The following is a 17,047-nucleotide window of genomic DNA, read 5'->3' as shown; positions in this document are numbered from 1 at the left end:
AGTAATTTCATTCTAAAAATAATTAAAATATAGAAACCAAAATAAACCCACTGCTGATCTAACATTCCCCTCCAGCTACTTTTCTTTCCAACTTTTCAGTCAAACCTTGCAAGAATTGTTCGTACCCTGTGCCTTTCATTTCTCACCCCTTGCTCATGCCTCCATCTACTCCAATCTATTTCCCAGTCCCCTCACTCCACCAGCCACTGCTCTGTAAAAGTGCCAGTGACATCAAGGTCACTAACTCCAGTGGATGTTATTCAATTTTCACTTCACTTGGGTCACTTAGCCGTTTTTTATAAAAGAGATGGGGGTCTTGCTATGTGGCCCAGGCTGGCCTCAAACTGGGCTCAAGCAATCCTCCCCCCTCAGTCTTCTGAGTATCTGAGGCTACAAGTGTGTGCCACTGCATGCACCTTTTGTCAGCCATTTTGAGTGATGTTGACTACTGCCGCCTGCTTAGAGTGCTTTTGTCCCTGTTCTCTGTGACCCTACCTCCCCAAGCTCCTAATTTTCTTTTTTTCTCAAGATGGAGTTTTGCTCGTTGCCCAGGCTGGAGTGCAGTAATGTGATATTGGCTCACTTTAACCTCTACTTCCTGGGTCCAAGCGATTCTCCTGCCTCAGCCTCCCAGGTAGCTGGGATTACAGGAGCCCACAACCACGCCCAGCGAATTTTTAGTAGAGACAGGGTTTCACCATATTGTCCAGGCTGGTCTCCAACTCCTGACCTCAGATGATCCACCTGTCTCGGCCTCCCAAAGTGCTAGGATTACAGGCATGAGCCACCACGCCTGGACAAGCTCCTAGTTTTTTTCCTGCCTCTCTGGCTGCTCTTTCACCTCTGCTGCCAGAGGTTTTCCTGTCGGGCCCTTAGATAAGAGTTCTTCAAGCCTCAGTGCTAGGTCTTCTGATCTAACTCTATACTCTTATAGAAGCCCACGTGTCTCTGGTGACGTCGTTACCATTGCCACATCAGCGATTCCAGCGCCAGCCTCTCCTCAGAGCACCAGACCCTACAGCCAACCACCTGCTCAACATCTCCACCCAGGCATGTCACAGGCACCTCAAACCCACTTTAACCAAATGTGAACCTTGGGAGGGTTCCCCAACTCAGAAAATGGTACCGCCATCCATCTGATGAAAGCAAAGATCTGGGAGTTCTCCTTGATTCATCCCCCACTAAGCAATTGCCAAGTCTTGTTTGAGTCTACTTCTCTATATTCACTCTACTGCTTAGACAAATGGTATCTCTCACATTAAATGGGCAGCAGCCTCCTAACTGTCCCTCCACTCCAGTCCTCCCCCTCCCCTATTGCTTCTTCACATTGCAGTTAGAATGATATACTTCAAAATGCCAATTTGAGTGTATGACTCTTGTTTCAAATGTCTCAGGATAAACCAAACTCTGCCATGTGGTGCACTGGCCCTGCGTGATCTAACCCCTGCTTGCCTAACTTTCCTCTCAAATACTTCTTCCTTTATAGTCTGTATCAGCCAGGAACTCCTCCTGGACTCCCCAGATGATCCCACCACTTTGTACTCCCTTTGGCCCGTATCACAATTGTGATTGATAGTGCATTTAATTGTTAAGCCCTTCTCTCCAGCTAGACTGTGAGCTCCAAGCAGGGAGTGTGTGTTTGCCATGTTCACCACTCCAGCACCTAGTCCTGTGCTGCACCTAGAGGACGGCCAACTCATTTTTGTTGAATAAGTGAAAAACACATCTCTGCCCGCTGATGATGGACCTGGGTCCCAACCTAAAGGTAGGGACTATAGCCAAGTGATGTGGAATCTAGCATTGAGTTACTCCCCTAAGGACACAGTGTAGCTGTTGCAGATACACTCCCAACTGCGTTGAAGGCACCATGGAGATTTATCTATTTATTTATTTATTGAGACAGTCTTGTTCTGTCGCCGAGGCTGGAGTGCAGTGGCAGGATCTCAGTTCACTGCAACTTCCACCTCCCGGGTTCAAGCAATTCTCTTGCCTCAGCCTCCCAAGTAACTGGGATTATAGGTGCCTGCCACCATGCTCAGCTAATTTTTTTTGTATTTTTCGTCGAGACAGGGTTTTACCATGGTGGCCAAGCTGGTCTTGAACTCCTGACCTCAAGTGATCCACCTGCCTCGGCCTCCCAAAGTGCTAGGATTAAAGGCGTGAGCCACTGTGGCCAGAGAATGCTCTTTAAAAAATTTTTAAATTTCATGGCCAGAGCAGCCTTTGGCAGCTGCAAGCAAGCTTAATTTCATAGTTGGTTGCCAGGTGACATTGTAGCAGTTCCTTTACTAAAAACCCCTTGGCTGGCAGTCCCTGCAAGCATGTCTGTGACTACAGGGAGTGCATTTAAAGGGAAGACACCTATGCATAGAAACAATATACCAACCTGATGGCACAGAAAATCTTCCTTAGATGTCGGCTTTGTCTCATCACTGCATGTAAATATCAGACAGCAGCTTAGAGATATCCTTATTTAAACCAAGGAACGTGGACTCAAGATTATTCTGACACATAATGAAAAGACATAGGCTTCCTTTATCTATTAAACTTCCTGAAGAGTTCTTAAAGAATTTCTAGCTTGTTTCTTTAAATATGTTTTATTAGTTTTCTAAATTATGAAAGTAAATATAACAGGAAAAATACAAAACCCAAAGTTAATGCAGTAATAACTCCCTTGTTTCCTCTAACCGCGTAATCGTGGTTAACAGTCGGTGTGCACCCTTACAGATATTTTTTCTATGAATATGCAAACATTCCACTTGTTTCTTGGACTTTACATCGCAGTCCAAGGAGAATCATGTGAACGGCATAAAAGCAAGACGGTCTGACGACTGCAAACCGTAACATTTCCAGATCTACTGACTCAGAATTCCTGTTTCTAGAGGACCGTACCCACGTGGCTCTGCATCCGCAGCAACTTGGTCTTTATTCCTTTGCCGAGTTTGGTTAAGAGTAAGGGCTGATCGTTGAGTGGGCTCAGTTCGCAGGTGCCTGAAATTCCTACTTAGCAATGTTCCCTTCCGGCTAATTCCGCCTTCCAGAGCCTTAAGAAGAAATGCTAACAGTTGGGGGTGAAGCGTCCTTAATTGCTCAGTCCAATTATCTAGGTGGGTTCGATTTCGATACAGAGGTAAGGACCTGAGGGCGGGGGCGCTTCCAGGTGCGCTCCTGGCGACGCTTGCCTCCCCGCGGAGCGCCCGCGAGCCTTGCTGGCTGACCTGGGCCTTTTAAAACCAGGTAACTCCTCCATCCCGTTGCACCAGGCTTACCTGGGGGCCTCAGAATTGTGTCTGCTGCGTCTCGGAGTCACTTTGGAATGCAGTGCTCTGGGGAGCCCTGCAGGAGCCTGGGGGTAGGAGGGCGCAACAGCGGTCCCGGGGGCCCCCGCTGGTAGGTGTGGTTGGCGCCAAGGCCGCCTCTGGCTGACGGAGCCCAGCATTGTCCAAAGGGGGCGGCGGAGTCCCGCCCTTTAGGCCTCTCCTGGGTACCCGTCCTGCCCCTTGGGGCCGAGCGCCCCAGCATCTTGCATTTCTGGCTTCCTAAGACGGGCATGGGACCTCGAGGAAACCCCTCTGTATAACCCCACGAGGAGAACTAAGGAACTCTCACTCCTCATGCCCTGGACGGCTTCATAAGCCAGAGGATCCAGTGGCAGTGTCAAGCAGGGCACCACCCTGGTCGTGAGCTCCTAAGAGATGGAGCAAAGGTCAGGCCCCACGGTGGCCCTGGCTTCCCTCCCCCGCCTCTTCGGCAGGGACGTTCCTCCCCCGCCCCAGCACTGGAGGGGGCGGCCGGGGTCCGCCTAGTTACAGTCACAAACGGGCCAGAAAAGGCCATTGGAGTCTCGCCAGGCGATGCGCTAAGTCGCCTACCCTCAGACGGACCGCAAGAGGGGCCACCCGCAGCTGGAGGGGCGGTAGCTGGAGTTGAGTTTCATTCGTGTTTCGGAGTTTGGAGCTGCCGGGCTTTTCCGGGGCGGGGGGTCTTCTTCCTAGAGGCTTCCTTTCCCCAGCTTAACCCTTGGCTTTGCAGGAGGGTGCGTGGGGGCCGGAGGGTCCCAGGAAGCCGCGGGGAGCGCAGGCCCAGGCGGGTCCCAGTGCCCGCTGTGGAGAGCCGGGCCCTACCAAAACTTGGGGCGCGGGGCGGTGCCGTCGGGCGGTGACGCGAGAGGCGGGGCCGGGCCCCATTGGCGGGCGGGAAAGGGCGGGGCGGGGCCGGGCGCCCGAGGCGGCTGCTGCGCCCGGAACCGGAGCCGGGAGTGAGGCGCAGCGGCAGCGGCGGCAACAAGTGCCGGAGGCCAGCAGAGCCTAGCCGGAGCTGTCCCCACCGCCGGGCCGCCCGTCCCGGGCGCCGCGCATGGAGCGTGAGCGGCGGTGGTCGCCGGGCTGAGCCGCGCGGAGCGGCCGGGACGTGGATGCGGCCGCGATCTCCCGCCCCTGCCCCCGCCCCGCCGAGCTGGAGCTGCTCCCGGACAAGGTAGGGCCCGGGGCGGCGAGCACCGCCGCCGCCTCCCTCCCCCCTGCCCTCTCCCCGTTGGCCCATCTGCCGCTCCCCTCCGCCTTCCTACCCCCGGCCCCACCCTCCCGACCCCCTGCTCCCCCCGCCCAGTTCCTCGCCGGTTCCGGCCTCATACCCGCACCCGGGTGGAGGAAGCCGTCCTTAGGTGATTCCTGCCGCATTTAAGCCTCCTCTACCTTCCCGCCATCCCGGCCACCCTCCCTACCCCAGAGGGAGAGGAGAAGGACACCGCCTGCCGCGGGGCTTTGGAGCCTTGCGCCCCATTCTGTGCCCACCCCGCCCTGGGGCCCGGGGACCTTTCCCCTCCCCGCTGCACCCCAACTTCCGGGGGATCCGGCTCCGGGGTGATGTGGGCTTTGGGAAGGGGCATCTGGGGCCGGGCCTCTTCATCCGGGCGCACGGGCATTTCGGGGAGGGGCGCGAGCCTGATTCCTCGCTCGCACCCCCACACCCCACCCTCGCACTGCGCCGGCCTCCTGTGCCGCATGGGGAGATCAGGTGTTTTGTGAGCCAGGGAGCCGGCGGCAGCCCCTCCCCGCCCCCAACCTCTACCACTTCTGTCTCCGTCTCCCCCAAAACTGGTTTCTGCCAAACTTAGGGAGAACCTTTCGCTTTGACCTTTAAAAAAATATTCCACGCCGCCTGCGTTGAATGATTAACCAGGCTGCTAGCCCGATTCGTGGGGGTGGGGCGGGGCGGGGTGGGGTGGGTGCTGCCAGGCTAGGGAGCGCCTGAAGCCGGATTCTGCCAAACACCTCGTGGGAAGGTGGGCGTGGGGGCTCTGCGAGGGCTGCGGGCACTGGGCTAGCGGCTGCCCCAGTGCGGCAGGCGGACCCTTCTGGAGGCAATAAACCAAGGCACCTGGTTAATTTCCAGGCTACGATATTTGACACTCGGGGCTGTGGAGCCGTAGAACTCCCTGTCCCCCCATTAAGTGGAGGTGTAGTCGGGAGACTCCCCACAAGTGTCACAACGTCGGAGCTCATCTTTAAAAAATATGTACATTTATAACCTGGGTTGACGAGGAGGCGCTCCCCTGCCCAAAACGTAGGGGTGGTTGGGTTGTTGAGTGGGCTCAGCTCACAGGTGCCTGAGCTCTATCCCCCGTGGCCGCCTCAGCCACCCTAACTTCTCAGAATGATTGTTTAGAACAATTAAACCATATTCTTTTGCCCTTCCCTTGTTGGAGCCCTACAGTAACATCTGATTGCGAAGCCAGTTGGTGAATATACAGTTATACTTGTTAAAATAAATTTCTCCAGTGTAATTATTTGTGCCTCTGGAGGTGATGGGATGGTAAACGAGGCGGCCGACAGGGCTCAGACTGGGAGTGGGAAGGCGGGGACCCGGGCTGAGTCAGTCCCGGGACTCCGAGCCGGCTCATGGGCTCCTGGTCGCACCCATGCGGATCTGACAGCTGACCCGGAGGGAGGACCGGCAGGGCAGAGCAGTGCAGGGAGGTCACTTCCCACTGTCCTAGCTCCTGCTCCTGGTTCTTTTGAGTAGAGAGAGGGTTGTTAAGCCTGGAGGAACTGGGGAGAGTTTTACTCAGAGCCCATGCACTCTTAAATCAGATGAGATTTTACGAACAGAGAGGTGCAGGACCCTGTAGGACTGTACTTGAGTAATTTGAGTAATCCTTTCCCGCCCTGCCCAGCCTTTACAAATGTGTTTATCATTAGATCTTCTGTTTGAAACTACAGCTAGTGCTCGACTTACGACCACGATTGGTTCCGGCAGACCGGTCGTAACACGATTTGGTCGTAAGTTGAGTAGGCTATGTGCACGCAGAGATGGTAGTGCTGCCGGAAGCTGGTCCGCACTGTCGTACGCCCAGCTGGGCAACGCTTGCGCTGCCAGACGCGGAGCAGTCGTGTCTAGCGATTGTGGTCGTAAAGTCGAATGGTCATAAGTTGCATAGGTCGTAAGTCGATCAATACCTGTACTTCTTTAGTTTGGAATATTGCTTTTTCTCCCTACAGCAAGGACTCACTGTTCTTTAGTTTTTGTGCAGATGGCATTTCTATGATGAAGGCCTAATTCTGTGTGAAACTCACCATTTTTCACCCTTAACATTCATTAGACTTGATTCTGCCACATTTAGTTCAGCGATCTTGGGCAAGTTATTTCTCATATGAGCCTCATTTTACATATGTATCTGATTTTGGGATGGTAGTGTCTGTTCAACAAGATTATTTCTGAGGGCAAATGGGATGTTTGTCAAACTCCTAGCATTGCACAAGGAGAGTTAAGAAGTGCTAAATAAGTGGTGGTCATTGCTGTAATCAATATAGAAGTTCCTCCTGGCATCGACTTCCCCTTACCAAAAACAGTAACCCTGTGGGAACCGTTTAGATTTGCCTGTCTGAGACAGAAATCAGCCACATTTGGCAGATGCACATAGAAGGTTCTTGAAATCTAAGGAATGAAGTAGTATTTTGAGGAAAATATACATGATTTGTTTGTTGTTCAAAAATTATAAATTTTCTGGGCTTCTGACGAAGGGCTGACTATATGAAGAGTTTGTAGTTTTGAAGATTTTCTTGTTTTAAAGAAAAGTCATGTTTTAGGTTTCTGAGATACTAAAGTTATGCTAAAAGTGGAAAGTGGAACTGATAATTCATAGTTGATTTTCACTATACTGTTCAATGTGTGCTTTTTTCTTTTAAAAAAAAGTTACATTAGGAAATGAATGAGGATCCCCAAAATGATCATTTTACTTTGCATGAGGCGTCTTTGGTATAAAGCTAAGATATTCTGGAGAGAAATATGTGGGGCTTTTTCAGCTGATGCAGGGGTAAAAGAAAAGGTGAATCCTGTTTCTCAAACTTTGAAACTTTAAATGTTTTCTAGCAATGCTGGGGTGTCTTGAAAATCCTATTTAGGGATGCTGATTCACAGCTGTTAATGTTCTTGACATACTGGGTCAGTGCTTTTCATTCTTTCTAACTTGCTTATTGGATGCAGTATTTGACTCTTTAGTTTTCTATAGTTTTTGATGGTTTTATTGGAAAGTCTGTTAGAGACTTTAAAAGTTAATAATTAACTATGGTGGCTTTTAGAAACATTGAGATCTTGAGATCTTACAACTAGGCTAATACTTGGTTATGTAATCTATTGCAGCATGCCTGATGGTGATGCATACATTACCAATACTGAAAGATTTTCATAAAGGCTTTTTGGTCTTTTATGTAAATGCCCAGGGGAAACTAAAGTCATTCGATGGCTTGGTATTTTTGGTGTGTACAGAACGTTAAAACATGAATTAATCTAGACTCTGAAGTGGTAAATGTTTCCTGGCTGCATCCAGTAAAGAAAACAGCACAAGCACCCAAAAGGTGTCCACCCAGCTGTCTTTTTCTCTGCTCTGTAAGGTGGGATTGCTGTTCCTAGGTAGTTGCCAAATACGTCTGCAAATCGTAGAATGAATACATGCCTCTCTCTGGAGAGGCAATTACTGTTTGAATAAGAGGTATATGTATGTGTGGGGTAAGGTTTTGGGAGAATTGATGTAATGATTTCATCATTACTCAACTGGTGAGGAGGCTTTGCCAGGCCGAACAAAGCTTCAGCAAGGAGAACTTGTTACTTGATGGAGAATTTATTAGGGCTTATGTGGCACAATTACTTTGCTGCTGGAAAAAGTTACATATACTGAGTTTGTGTGTGTGTTTGTGTGTGTGTGTCTATGCCTTACTAAGAACACATACTTAGAACTACAGAAACATTAGGTCTTTTTTTTTTTTTTTTTTTTGAAATGGAGTCTTACTCTGTTGCCCAGGCTAGAGTCTAGTAGCACAATCTCGGCTCACTGCAACCTCTGCCTCGCGGGTTCAAGTGATTCTCCTGCCTCAGCCTCCTGAGTAGCTGGGACTACAGGCACACGCCACCATGCTCAGATATATATATATATATATATATATTTTTTTTTTTTTTTTTTGTATTTTTAGTAGAGACGGGGTTTCACCATGTTGATCAGGCTGGTCTCCAACTCCTGGCCTTGTGATCTGCCTGCCTCAGCCTCCCAAAATGCCCTTTTTCTTTTATTACAAATTTTAAGAGTTGAGATTTTGCCCTCTCTGTGTATTGCCCTGTGAGTGTTAAGGACCTTTGCCCACCAGCTTTGTCTTCTTACCTTGTCTTAATTTTTGTAACAAAATTCAGATGTCTTTTGAGAGTTAGTCATAACATGTATCTTGTGTAATTTTAGCTTTAGGTATTTTCTTATATAACCTTAAGAATATGTTACACATTATTTTCTGTGCAGCTATAAAGGTTTCTTTTTAGCAGGGTTAAATTTAAAAAGTTTCAGATGTGGCTACAGGAGGGGGAAATTCCCAGTAGCCAGGAAATTGATACTTTCTACTTTTCATTCTGTGGTATTTTAAAACAGATGGTTCAGGTGTCTTTATTCTGATATGAGTAGGATGTATGTTGCTTACCAGAATGTTTGAAAAAATTGATAATCCAAGGCAATCAATTCTAGCATGTGGCTAGGTTCTGTCCTAGTGGTTAAGAGTGTAAACTTGGACTCCATAAGATGAGGATTTTTTTTTTTTTTTAACTTCAGGTATAGCATGCAGTAAAATGTGTGAAGTGCTAATATTAAGCGTGAGCTCATGTATGTAAGCTCTTAGATGAAGAAATAAACATTTTCAGTACTGCAGAAGATTCCTGTGCCCTTGTCTTGTCTGTGTTCCCGCCCCTCAACTCTGAGGGAACTGTTGTTATTCTTTCTTACATCATTGTAGATGTGAGTTCTGTCATCATGGATGGGTTTTACCCATTCTTGAATGTAAGTGGAATCAGTCATACAGCATGGCATGTAGTCTTTTGTGGAATAGACTTCAGGTCCATTTTTACCACTTACTGTGTGACTAAGGACAAGTTATTTCATCTCCGAGCCTTGGTTATGTATGGGAATGCCTAAAGTTAAAATTACACAAACTATTTCAAGATAAATTTTCTCACTTGTAAAATGGGGAAGATAAAGCCCTATGTTAGGTTAACTGGGGAAAGTAATATAAAGCTACACCTAAAATACCAAGCACTGTGCCTGACGCGCAGTTTCCTCTTCTCCTTTTTATTTCTTTAACAGGGTGATAATTAAAGCAACTATATCTTTTGTGTTTAAGTGAGCTATTTCATTAAAAGTCCCGTAGGTCTTTTATTGAAAGTTAGAAGACAAATCTTTGTTTAATAGTTTGTTAATACAGCTTTAGCTTAAACAAGATATATTATTTGTTAGTTGATTGTCTTTAGAGAAGAAATGTCAATTAAAAATAGGCAATCATTGAAATGTCCCATTTGGAGCTATTTGGTCACCTGTGTGACATGAGCTAGGAGGCAGTGATGAGAACTGGTTTGTGGTCGATTTTGAAGCTCGTGGAAGTTTAGTTTGGGTAAGAGGCATCAATAAGTGCCCAAGATGTTCACAACAACGTCTGCTTTATGTTGAGCGAAATAATTATTTCAGAGGTGAAAGTACAGGGCCAATTATTTTAATTGCATGCTTCAGACAAGCCACTTAAAATGTTTTCAACTTTTTTAATCTTACCGTGTAAGTGGTATTACGTAATTCCATGGTCTCATGCCTCCTTATTTGTTTGGTATTTTTCATTTTTGAATCCATCCTTCAAATGTAACTGGGGTAATACTTTGGCATTCCTTCTAAATGACTTTTATTAGATGTTTATTTAGAAAAAATATTCAAGATAAGGTAAAAGAAAATAAAACTAATTCTATCATCTCTCACCACTGTTAACTACAGTTAACTTGATGTGGGTCCTTTTAAGTGCTCGTTTCTTCATTTGTACACTTCTAGAATAACCTTAGGAAAAACATACTGTCAATACTTTAGGCAAATTTAAAGTAGAATGTGGGCCTGCTTAGAGATGTCTAGCAGAGAAGGCAAGAGTCTTTAAAGGCCTGCATTCAAATCTGACCACACTGTGGGCCTACTTGGGGCTGTACCTTTGTCAGCGCCGAGCACACAGTCCCCAGAGGCTCCATCAGAGGGGCTTCGGTCTCCACATTACGGTAGCCAAGATGGAAAACCTGTCTTGGAATACTTTTCCATTAAGACCTCAAGATGTTTAGTGAAGTGGGCAATTTGTTCACCAACCGAACACTCATTGAGCACTTGGTGTATGCCTAGCACTGTGCTTGGCCTGTGCGTGTTCATAGATGGGTTAGGCATGGTTCCTCCCATCTGTGGGCAGTGTGGTGGAGACAGCCGGGAACTGGTGAGATTGCCTTGGTAGAGGTGTAAGCAAATCGCGTGTTGGAGGCAGCCAAGAAATTTCTTAAGGAAGTGGCCTTTGGGTTTGGTCTTGAAGGATGAATGAGTAACATTTCAGGGGCAGAGAAAGGAAGGTAGAAGTGCTTAAGGGATTGTAGGCTAAGAAAACAGGACACAACAGAAAGGCTCATAGAGATCTTTTGGGGAAGCAGCAGGTGATCCATGCTTGGTGCACTCCAAACTCAATGGATCAAAAAAGTGTGATAGGCCATGGTACAACCTCGGGGATTGTGTGGAGGTGTGGCACTTAATGGTTATGGAGGTAATGGGGAGCCAGTGAAAGTTGTGATCAGGAGAGAGAGAGAGAGGGTATGCTGACAAGTTATGGACAGGCCCATTGAGGAAGATGGGCCTGAGTGTGAATGAGGCGAGCCTGACGCTGGGCAGGTCATTGCAGTCCCTTTACTCTCTGCTTCCCATTTGCCCCCTACCAGTCTCTCTCAGAAAGAAGCTGGAGGGATCCTTTAAAAACTGAAATGACAGCCCGGTACAGTGGCTCACGCCTGTAATTCCAGCACTGTGGGAGGCCAGTCACCTGTGTGAGTGGATCACCTGAGGTCAGGAGTTCAAGATCAGCCTGCCCAACATGGAGAAAACCCGTCTCTACTAAAAATACAAAAACTAGCTGTGCATGGTGGCGCACACCTGTAATCCCAGCTACGCAGAAGGCAGAGGTTGCAGTGAGCCAAGATTGCTCCATTGCACTCCAGCCTGGGAGACAGAGTGAGACTCTGTCTCAAAAAAAAAAAAAGGCTGAAATGACTTTAGCTTATTTCTCTACTCAGAATCCTCCAGTAGCTTCCTGTCTTCTCCAGAGGAAAGCCAGAGTGTTCACCCACCTACTAGGATTGGTGATCTGCCCTCCTTTCCTACCTCCCTTCTCCCCCCTCATTTCACTCCAGTGACACTGCCCCCCAGCTTTCCTGCCTCTGGTCTTTGTGGTGACTGTTCCCTCTGCCTGGAACTACCCCTCACCTCCTCTCTGAGAAGAAAGGCTTTCACTGATCTCCCTGCATAAAGCAGCCTTTCCTTATCCCCTGTGGTGTGCTTCATATTTCATCTAAGTGTTTATCAGCTTTACAACAATCAACTCTGACTTGATTATTTGCTGCCTGTTTTAAACACTGCTTGGTTTAAGTAGGCATTTGAATTTGTTGAGTTAGGCCATTTCATTAAAATCAGTCTCAGTAGAGGGGAGAGACTTAGTAGAGTCTTAGTAGAGGCCCTGGCTGAGGGCCCAAACCGGGGCAGGGATGGTACAAGATTGAAATGTGTGTGTGTTTTATTTGGAAGAGGTGAGAGAGAAGAAGACTCATGGTGGGTGTAAAGGAATTTGGAAACCAATTAAGGGAGGTTAGGAGGAGGGCTATGACACAGGTACATTGGAGCATTTTTTAGCATATGGGATATGGGAGTCTACGTTGATGTCTGGGAGGGTCTAGGGGACAAGAATATGGGGTAAGGGAAGACCCAGCAATAGACTTGGGTCCAGAACTGTGGGGAGAGTCCATTTTGGGGAAATGGGGCCAAGGAGCAAAGGCTGCCAAGATGCAAGAGAACTCCGGGGGTTCCTGAGCTTGGGGTGGGGTAGACATGGTGACCAGCAGTATTGAGTGCTCTAGAAAGTCAGGAAGGTGCAAGGACTGTGAAGATTCTAGATGAGGAGGATTGGGAGAGTCAAGGCAGGACAAAAGGGCATGACAAGGAGCATGTGGCTGGAGTCATTGGAGAGGGAGAGCCTGAAGGTGGAGGAGGGAGTGGAGATCCTGGACGTGAGGGGTCGGGGACTGGCTGATGTGGAGAACTTGAAGTAGGTTTTCATCCCAGAGCTGACATCAAATGTCATTGTAACTATGGCAACCCACTTAGCCTGTTTCCCACCTCCTGCAAAATAGCATGAAACTTGCACAGCCAACTTCCCATGTTTGTTATTGGAATCCATTGACCTCATGAAAAAGTGTTAACACTCTAGGAAGGTATTCTATGGGCCATAAACTTGCTTCAGTTCATTTGTGCTTCAGAAAAAAATTTTCAATCCTTTACTTTCTTTGAAAAGCACTTAACATCCAGCTGGTTCCCCAAAGTACTTCTTTTTTGAGTCTTAGGGAATAACACAATTGTGAGGAGTTTTGTGTGCACATGTGTGTTTTTAACGCTTCAGGTCTGGCTCTAGATTGTTCACTGGGAAGCCTGATGATATTTTCAGATTCAAATATGTCTGTCTATTGAAAGGGTCAAAGTGTTACAAATGCCATCCTTTCTAAACAGTTAACATTTGGAACTAGTGGGACGTATTTTTAACCTTTATTATTTTATGGTTGTATTTGAAGTTTGTTTATAAGGAAATTATGTAATTTTATTCTTGAGACGTAGCCATTATATTTTTCTTCTCTTCCTTTACCACATAAGGAATTATTTTCTTCAAATGAACTTAAAATATCTCTCATGAATACTCCTATTTTTAACTGAATGCTTCCTTTTTTTAAAATCTTATTCCTCAAAGTTCTGATGGATCTTTTTTTTTTTTAACTCTTTATAATGGAAATTTTCAAACAAATGCCCATAGAATGGTATATGAAGCTTCCGGTAGTCACCATCGGCTTCAGGACAATGATTCTCTATTTCCATCTCTATCCCACTCATGACTAGGGGCCCATGGGCACCATGCAGAGAAGGAGAGGAAGGTCACACTAGACCACAAGGATGGCAGCCATCAACTTAAGAGATAGTGGAGGCTGGGGGAGAGGGTTGGAAGCTCTCAGGGAGAGTGAGAAGCAGATCAGGGGAGATTGGAAGCTGGAGAACCTGGGATTGATGTGGTCCCTGGTGTCTCCTTCAAGGGAACATGCAGAGACTCGCTTAAAACTGAGGTGACTTAAATTGCTTGGTAAAAGAGGGCCAGTTTCTGAGCAGTTCAGTAGGGTGCCCATATGTTGAGCAAACATGTTCTTCTTTACTTTGGCGAGAAAAACTTTTCTTGGCGGGTGTTGGGAGAAAGCTATGTTACTATTCACCTCTTCTTTAAATATGGAAACACAAATCTTGGTTGAAGGCCTGAAAGATGCCTATTTTAGAGAACATTTGGATAAAAGGCCAAAGTGTTACTGAGGATATGTATTTAAAAATGTATATGATTTATTTTGATATTTAAAAAGAAACAACTTGAAAACAACAGTCCTGAAACACTTGTCAGTAATTGGGACAGAGTTGGGATTTAACCAGCCTTTGAGAAAGGGAGAAGAGGCGGGACAGGAATCTGAGTTGGAGCAGGGAGCCCCTTTGCTTGTTTGCCATCTTGCTCTGAAGTTGCCACCCAGGGTCACATGTCACTAGAAGTGTTGGCCTCTGGGAGGAGGATGATCTCTGACCCTGGAGAAGAGGCAGCATCCCAGAGGGAGGCCAATTTAACTGAATGCTCAGTGTGAGAGGAGGGGTGCTGGCACCTGGTGGCTGGGTGCTATGGGCAGGGCCTGCCAGCCATTGGCTGTCATTTGCCACTTGGGACAAGCTGCTTACTTCCAGCCTCCTGGCTCACCTGGAACCATTTCTCCTGGGAAGCACCGTCTGAGAGAGTGGATTCCAGGTGATGAGGGCTTGATACTCCTTTTGGGGGATCCTGAGTGCCAGGAGGAGAGGATGACATTGATGCACTAGAGGAATCGAGGCTGTCCTCTCGGGGAGGAGACAGAATTTGAACCTGGACCTTCAAGGATGGCGGTAAGGATGGAGAGAGGCAAGATAAGGGACATTTTAAGCCAAGAGAAGCCAGGCTGAGCAGAGGTGTGGGTGGGGAGGACAATAGTTGTTATTAAGGGGTGCTGGTGTCTAGAGGCTTCCGGAGGGGGGTTTTAGGAGTGGCATGCCTGGATTAAGGAGATCAGGTCTTTGAGAGTGCTCAGTGAGGATGGGGATGCCCATCTCCCTCCGTGCAGCCCTGGGCTTGGGGTGGCCCATCTGGGTTCTCAGTTCTTTCCCTCTACTTTCTCTGGGAACCTCAGACAACTCTCTGATCCTATGAGCCAGTTTACTTCTGTGAAATGAAGACACCTCAGTTGCCACTTGACTGTGTATCCAACTGAGCTCATGGCATATGGACGAGCCCTCCCTGAGCTAATTGGTGGGGACTAGGTGTGCAGTGGTTGTCTTATTATAAGGAATGTCCTAGATATCTTTATTTCATTTCTCTATTTCTTTTTTCCCTTCCCCAAAGTGTCAGACTTTTTAGACAGAGTTTTACTCTTGATGCCTAGGCTGGAGTGCAAATGTGGGATCTCGGCTCACCGCAACCTTCACCTCCCGGGTTCAAGCGATTCTCCTGCCTCAGCCTCCCAAGTAGGTGGAACTGACTACAGGCACACACCACTGTGCCCAGCTAATTTTTGTATTTTTTTAGGTAGAGACAGGGTTTCGCCATGTTGGTCAGGCTGGTCTTGAGCTCTTGGCCTCCCAAAGTACTGGGATTCCAGGCATGAGCCACAGCACCTGGCCCAGACCATGCACTTTAATACAACATTATTTTTGTATATTTTTTTCTTCTTGTAGAGACAGGATCTCTCTATGTTGCTGAGGCTGGCCTTGAGCAATCCACCTCCTCTACCTCCCAGAGCGGTGGAATTATAGGTGTGAGCCACTGTGCCTGGCCTAGTACAATATTATTTAAAAAACTCTATACATGCCTGTTCTGCAGAACTTTCTGTAATCTTTGTGCTTGTTTTTGGAAGAGCGGGTCAGGCAGCTCTCTCCAAGCTGCAAGACTCCAGATGGATAAGCAAGGAATCCCGTAGCCTGAGGACACCTCACTTTTCCGGTGTCCCCTTCACTGTAACCAAGGGCATATTCTCTTTTAAGAAAATGTGTCACTGGAAACCTTCATCCTAACAACCAAGAAATTGAGACTTCCCAAAGCAATTTATCAAATTACTTAAAATACAATGAATGTCATTGGTATAATTGTAAATGTTTATTGAAGTTACAAAAGAAGGTTATTTTTAATATGCTGTGTATAATCTCAAGTTGCAGCATGTTCAAACAGTGCTTTCCTGATTTTGAGGTTATATTTTTATTTTGGAAGGAAGACAAATGTAAACGTTTATCTTGCAGGGAAATGTTCGAGATGCTCTCAAACTCTGCAGTTCTTTTTTTTTTTTTTTTTTTTGAGACTGGGTCTAGCTCTGTCTGGAGTGCAGTGGTGCCACCTGGGTACACTGCAGCCTCCACCTCCTGGGTTCAAGCCATTCTCCTGGCTCAGCCTTGCAAATAGCTGGGACTACAGGCGTACTATAGGTACTACAGGCCACCACCCTGGGCTAATTTTTATATTTTTAATAGAGACAGAGTTTTACCATGTTGGTTATACTTATAGTTCTTGGGGAATGAGAATTGCTAAGTGTAATTTAATAGAATTGGAAAGGCAGTGGTTGTTTTGAAAAGAGTTTGTAGAGTACCTGTTGGAAGTGAGGTAGATCAGTGGTCCCCAATCTTTTGAGCACTGGAGACCAGTTTTGTGAAAGACAGTTTTCCACTGACCCCAGGGTAGGGGGGACATTCGAGATGGTTTCAGGGTAACTGTTCCACCTTAGATCATCAGGCATCAGATTGTCATAAGAAGCATGCAACCTAGATCCTTGCACGTGCAGTTCACAATAGGGTTCGCCCTCCTGTGAGAATCTAATGCTATGAGAATCTAATGTCGCGCTGATCTGACCGGAAGCAGAGCTGGGTGGGGGGTAATGCTTGCAGGCCTGCCCACTGCTCACCACCAGCTGGGCGGCCTGGTTCCTAACAGACTGTGGACCGCTAGGGAATCCGTGGCCCAGGGTTTGGGGACCCCTGCCATATATTCTTTATGCCAGGGAAAATAGCGGATTGAATTTGATTGCCCAAGTGCTTAACCTTAAAGTGCTTGTTTTAAAATCTAAAATTTCTGCTCCTGTGTGTGGCCAGTTACCACACCTATGGAACTAAGTGGGGGGGGAGTGGTGTACTTTGAAAGTCAATCTTATGAGTTTGAGAGGGGTCGCCTTTAAATTTTGTAAATTGGTCATCATTTGAATTCTTATGCATTTTACTATGTAAAATGATAGTAATCACTTTTCCATACTTATGTGAAGATACTCTCCTTTTCTGTATAGGTGTCTGTAGACATGAGGAACCCACAGAACGGATAACAGATCTCCCCTCCCTCCCTCCCTTCCCCATCTCTGTTCACCAAGACTGCCAAGGCAGGGC

The 17,047-nt window shown here is 47.2% G+C and overlaps 1 protein-coding gene across 2 annotated transcripts in view; it reads left to right on the top strand.

The window, feature by feature from the left end:
• The first annotated feature begins 4,253 nt into the window (after positions 1 to 4,253).
• The window catches only part of B3GNT2 (UDP-GlcNAc:betaGal beta-1,3-N-acetylglucosaminyltransferase 2), a 30,014-nt gene continuing 17,220 nt past the window's right edge, over positions 4,254 to 17,047 (top strand). The window contains exon 1 of one of the 2 annotated variants that reach the window (XM_032292005.1): positions 4,254 to 4,476. The gene's annotated coding sequence lies outside the window, so the exon portion shown is untranslated. The remainder of the gene's footprint in view (positions 4,477 to 17,047) is intronic. The other variant, XM_032292006.1, reaches the window with a different exon arrangement.

The sequence above is a fragment of the Sapajus apella genome, unplaced genomic scaffold (assembly GCF_009761245.1).
Source record: "Sapajus apella isolate SASKATOON/1434 unplaced genomic scaffold, GSC_monkey_1.0 scaffold26, whole genome shotgun sequence".
In the NCBI taxonomy this organism is placed as follows: Eukaryota; Metazoa; Chordata; class Mammalia; order Primates; family Cebidae; genus Sapajus; species Sapajus apella.
This window is presented reverse-complemented; position numbering and strand designations above follow the sequence as displayed.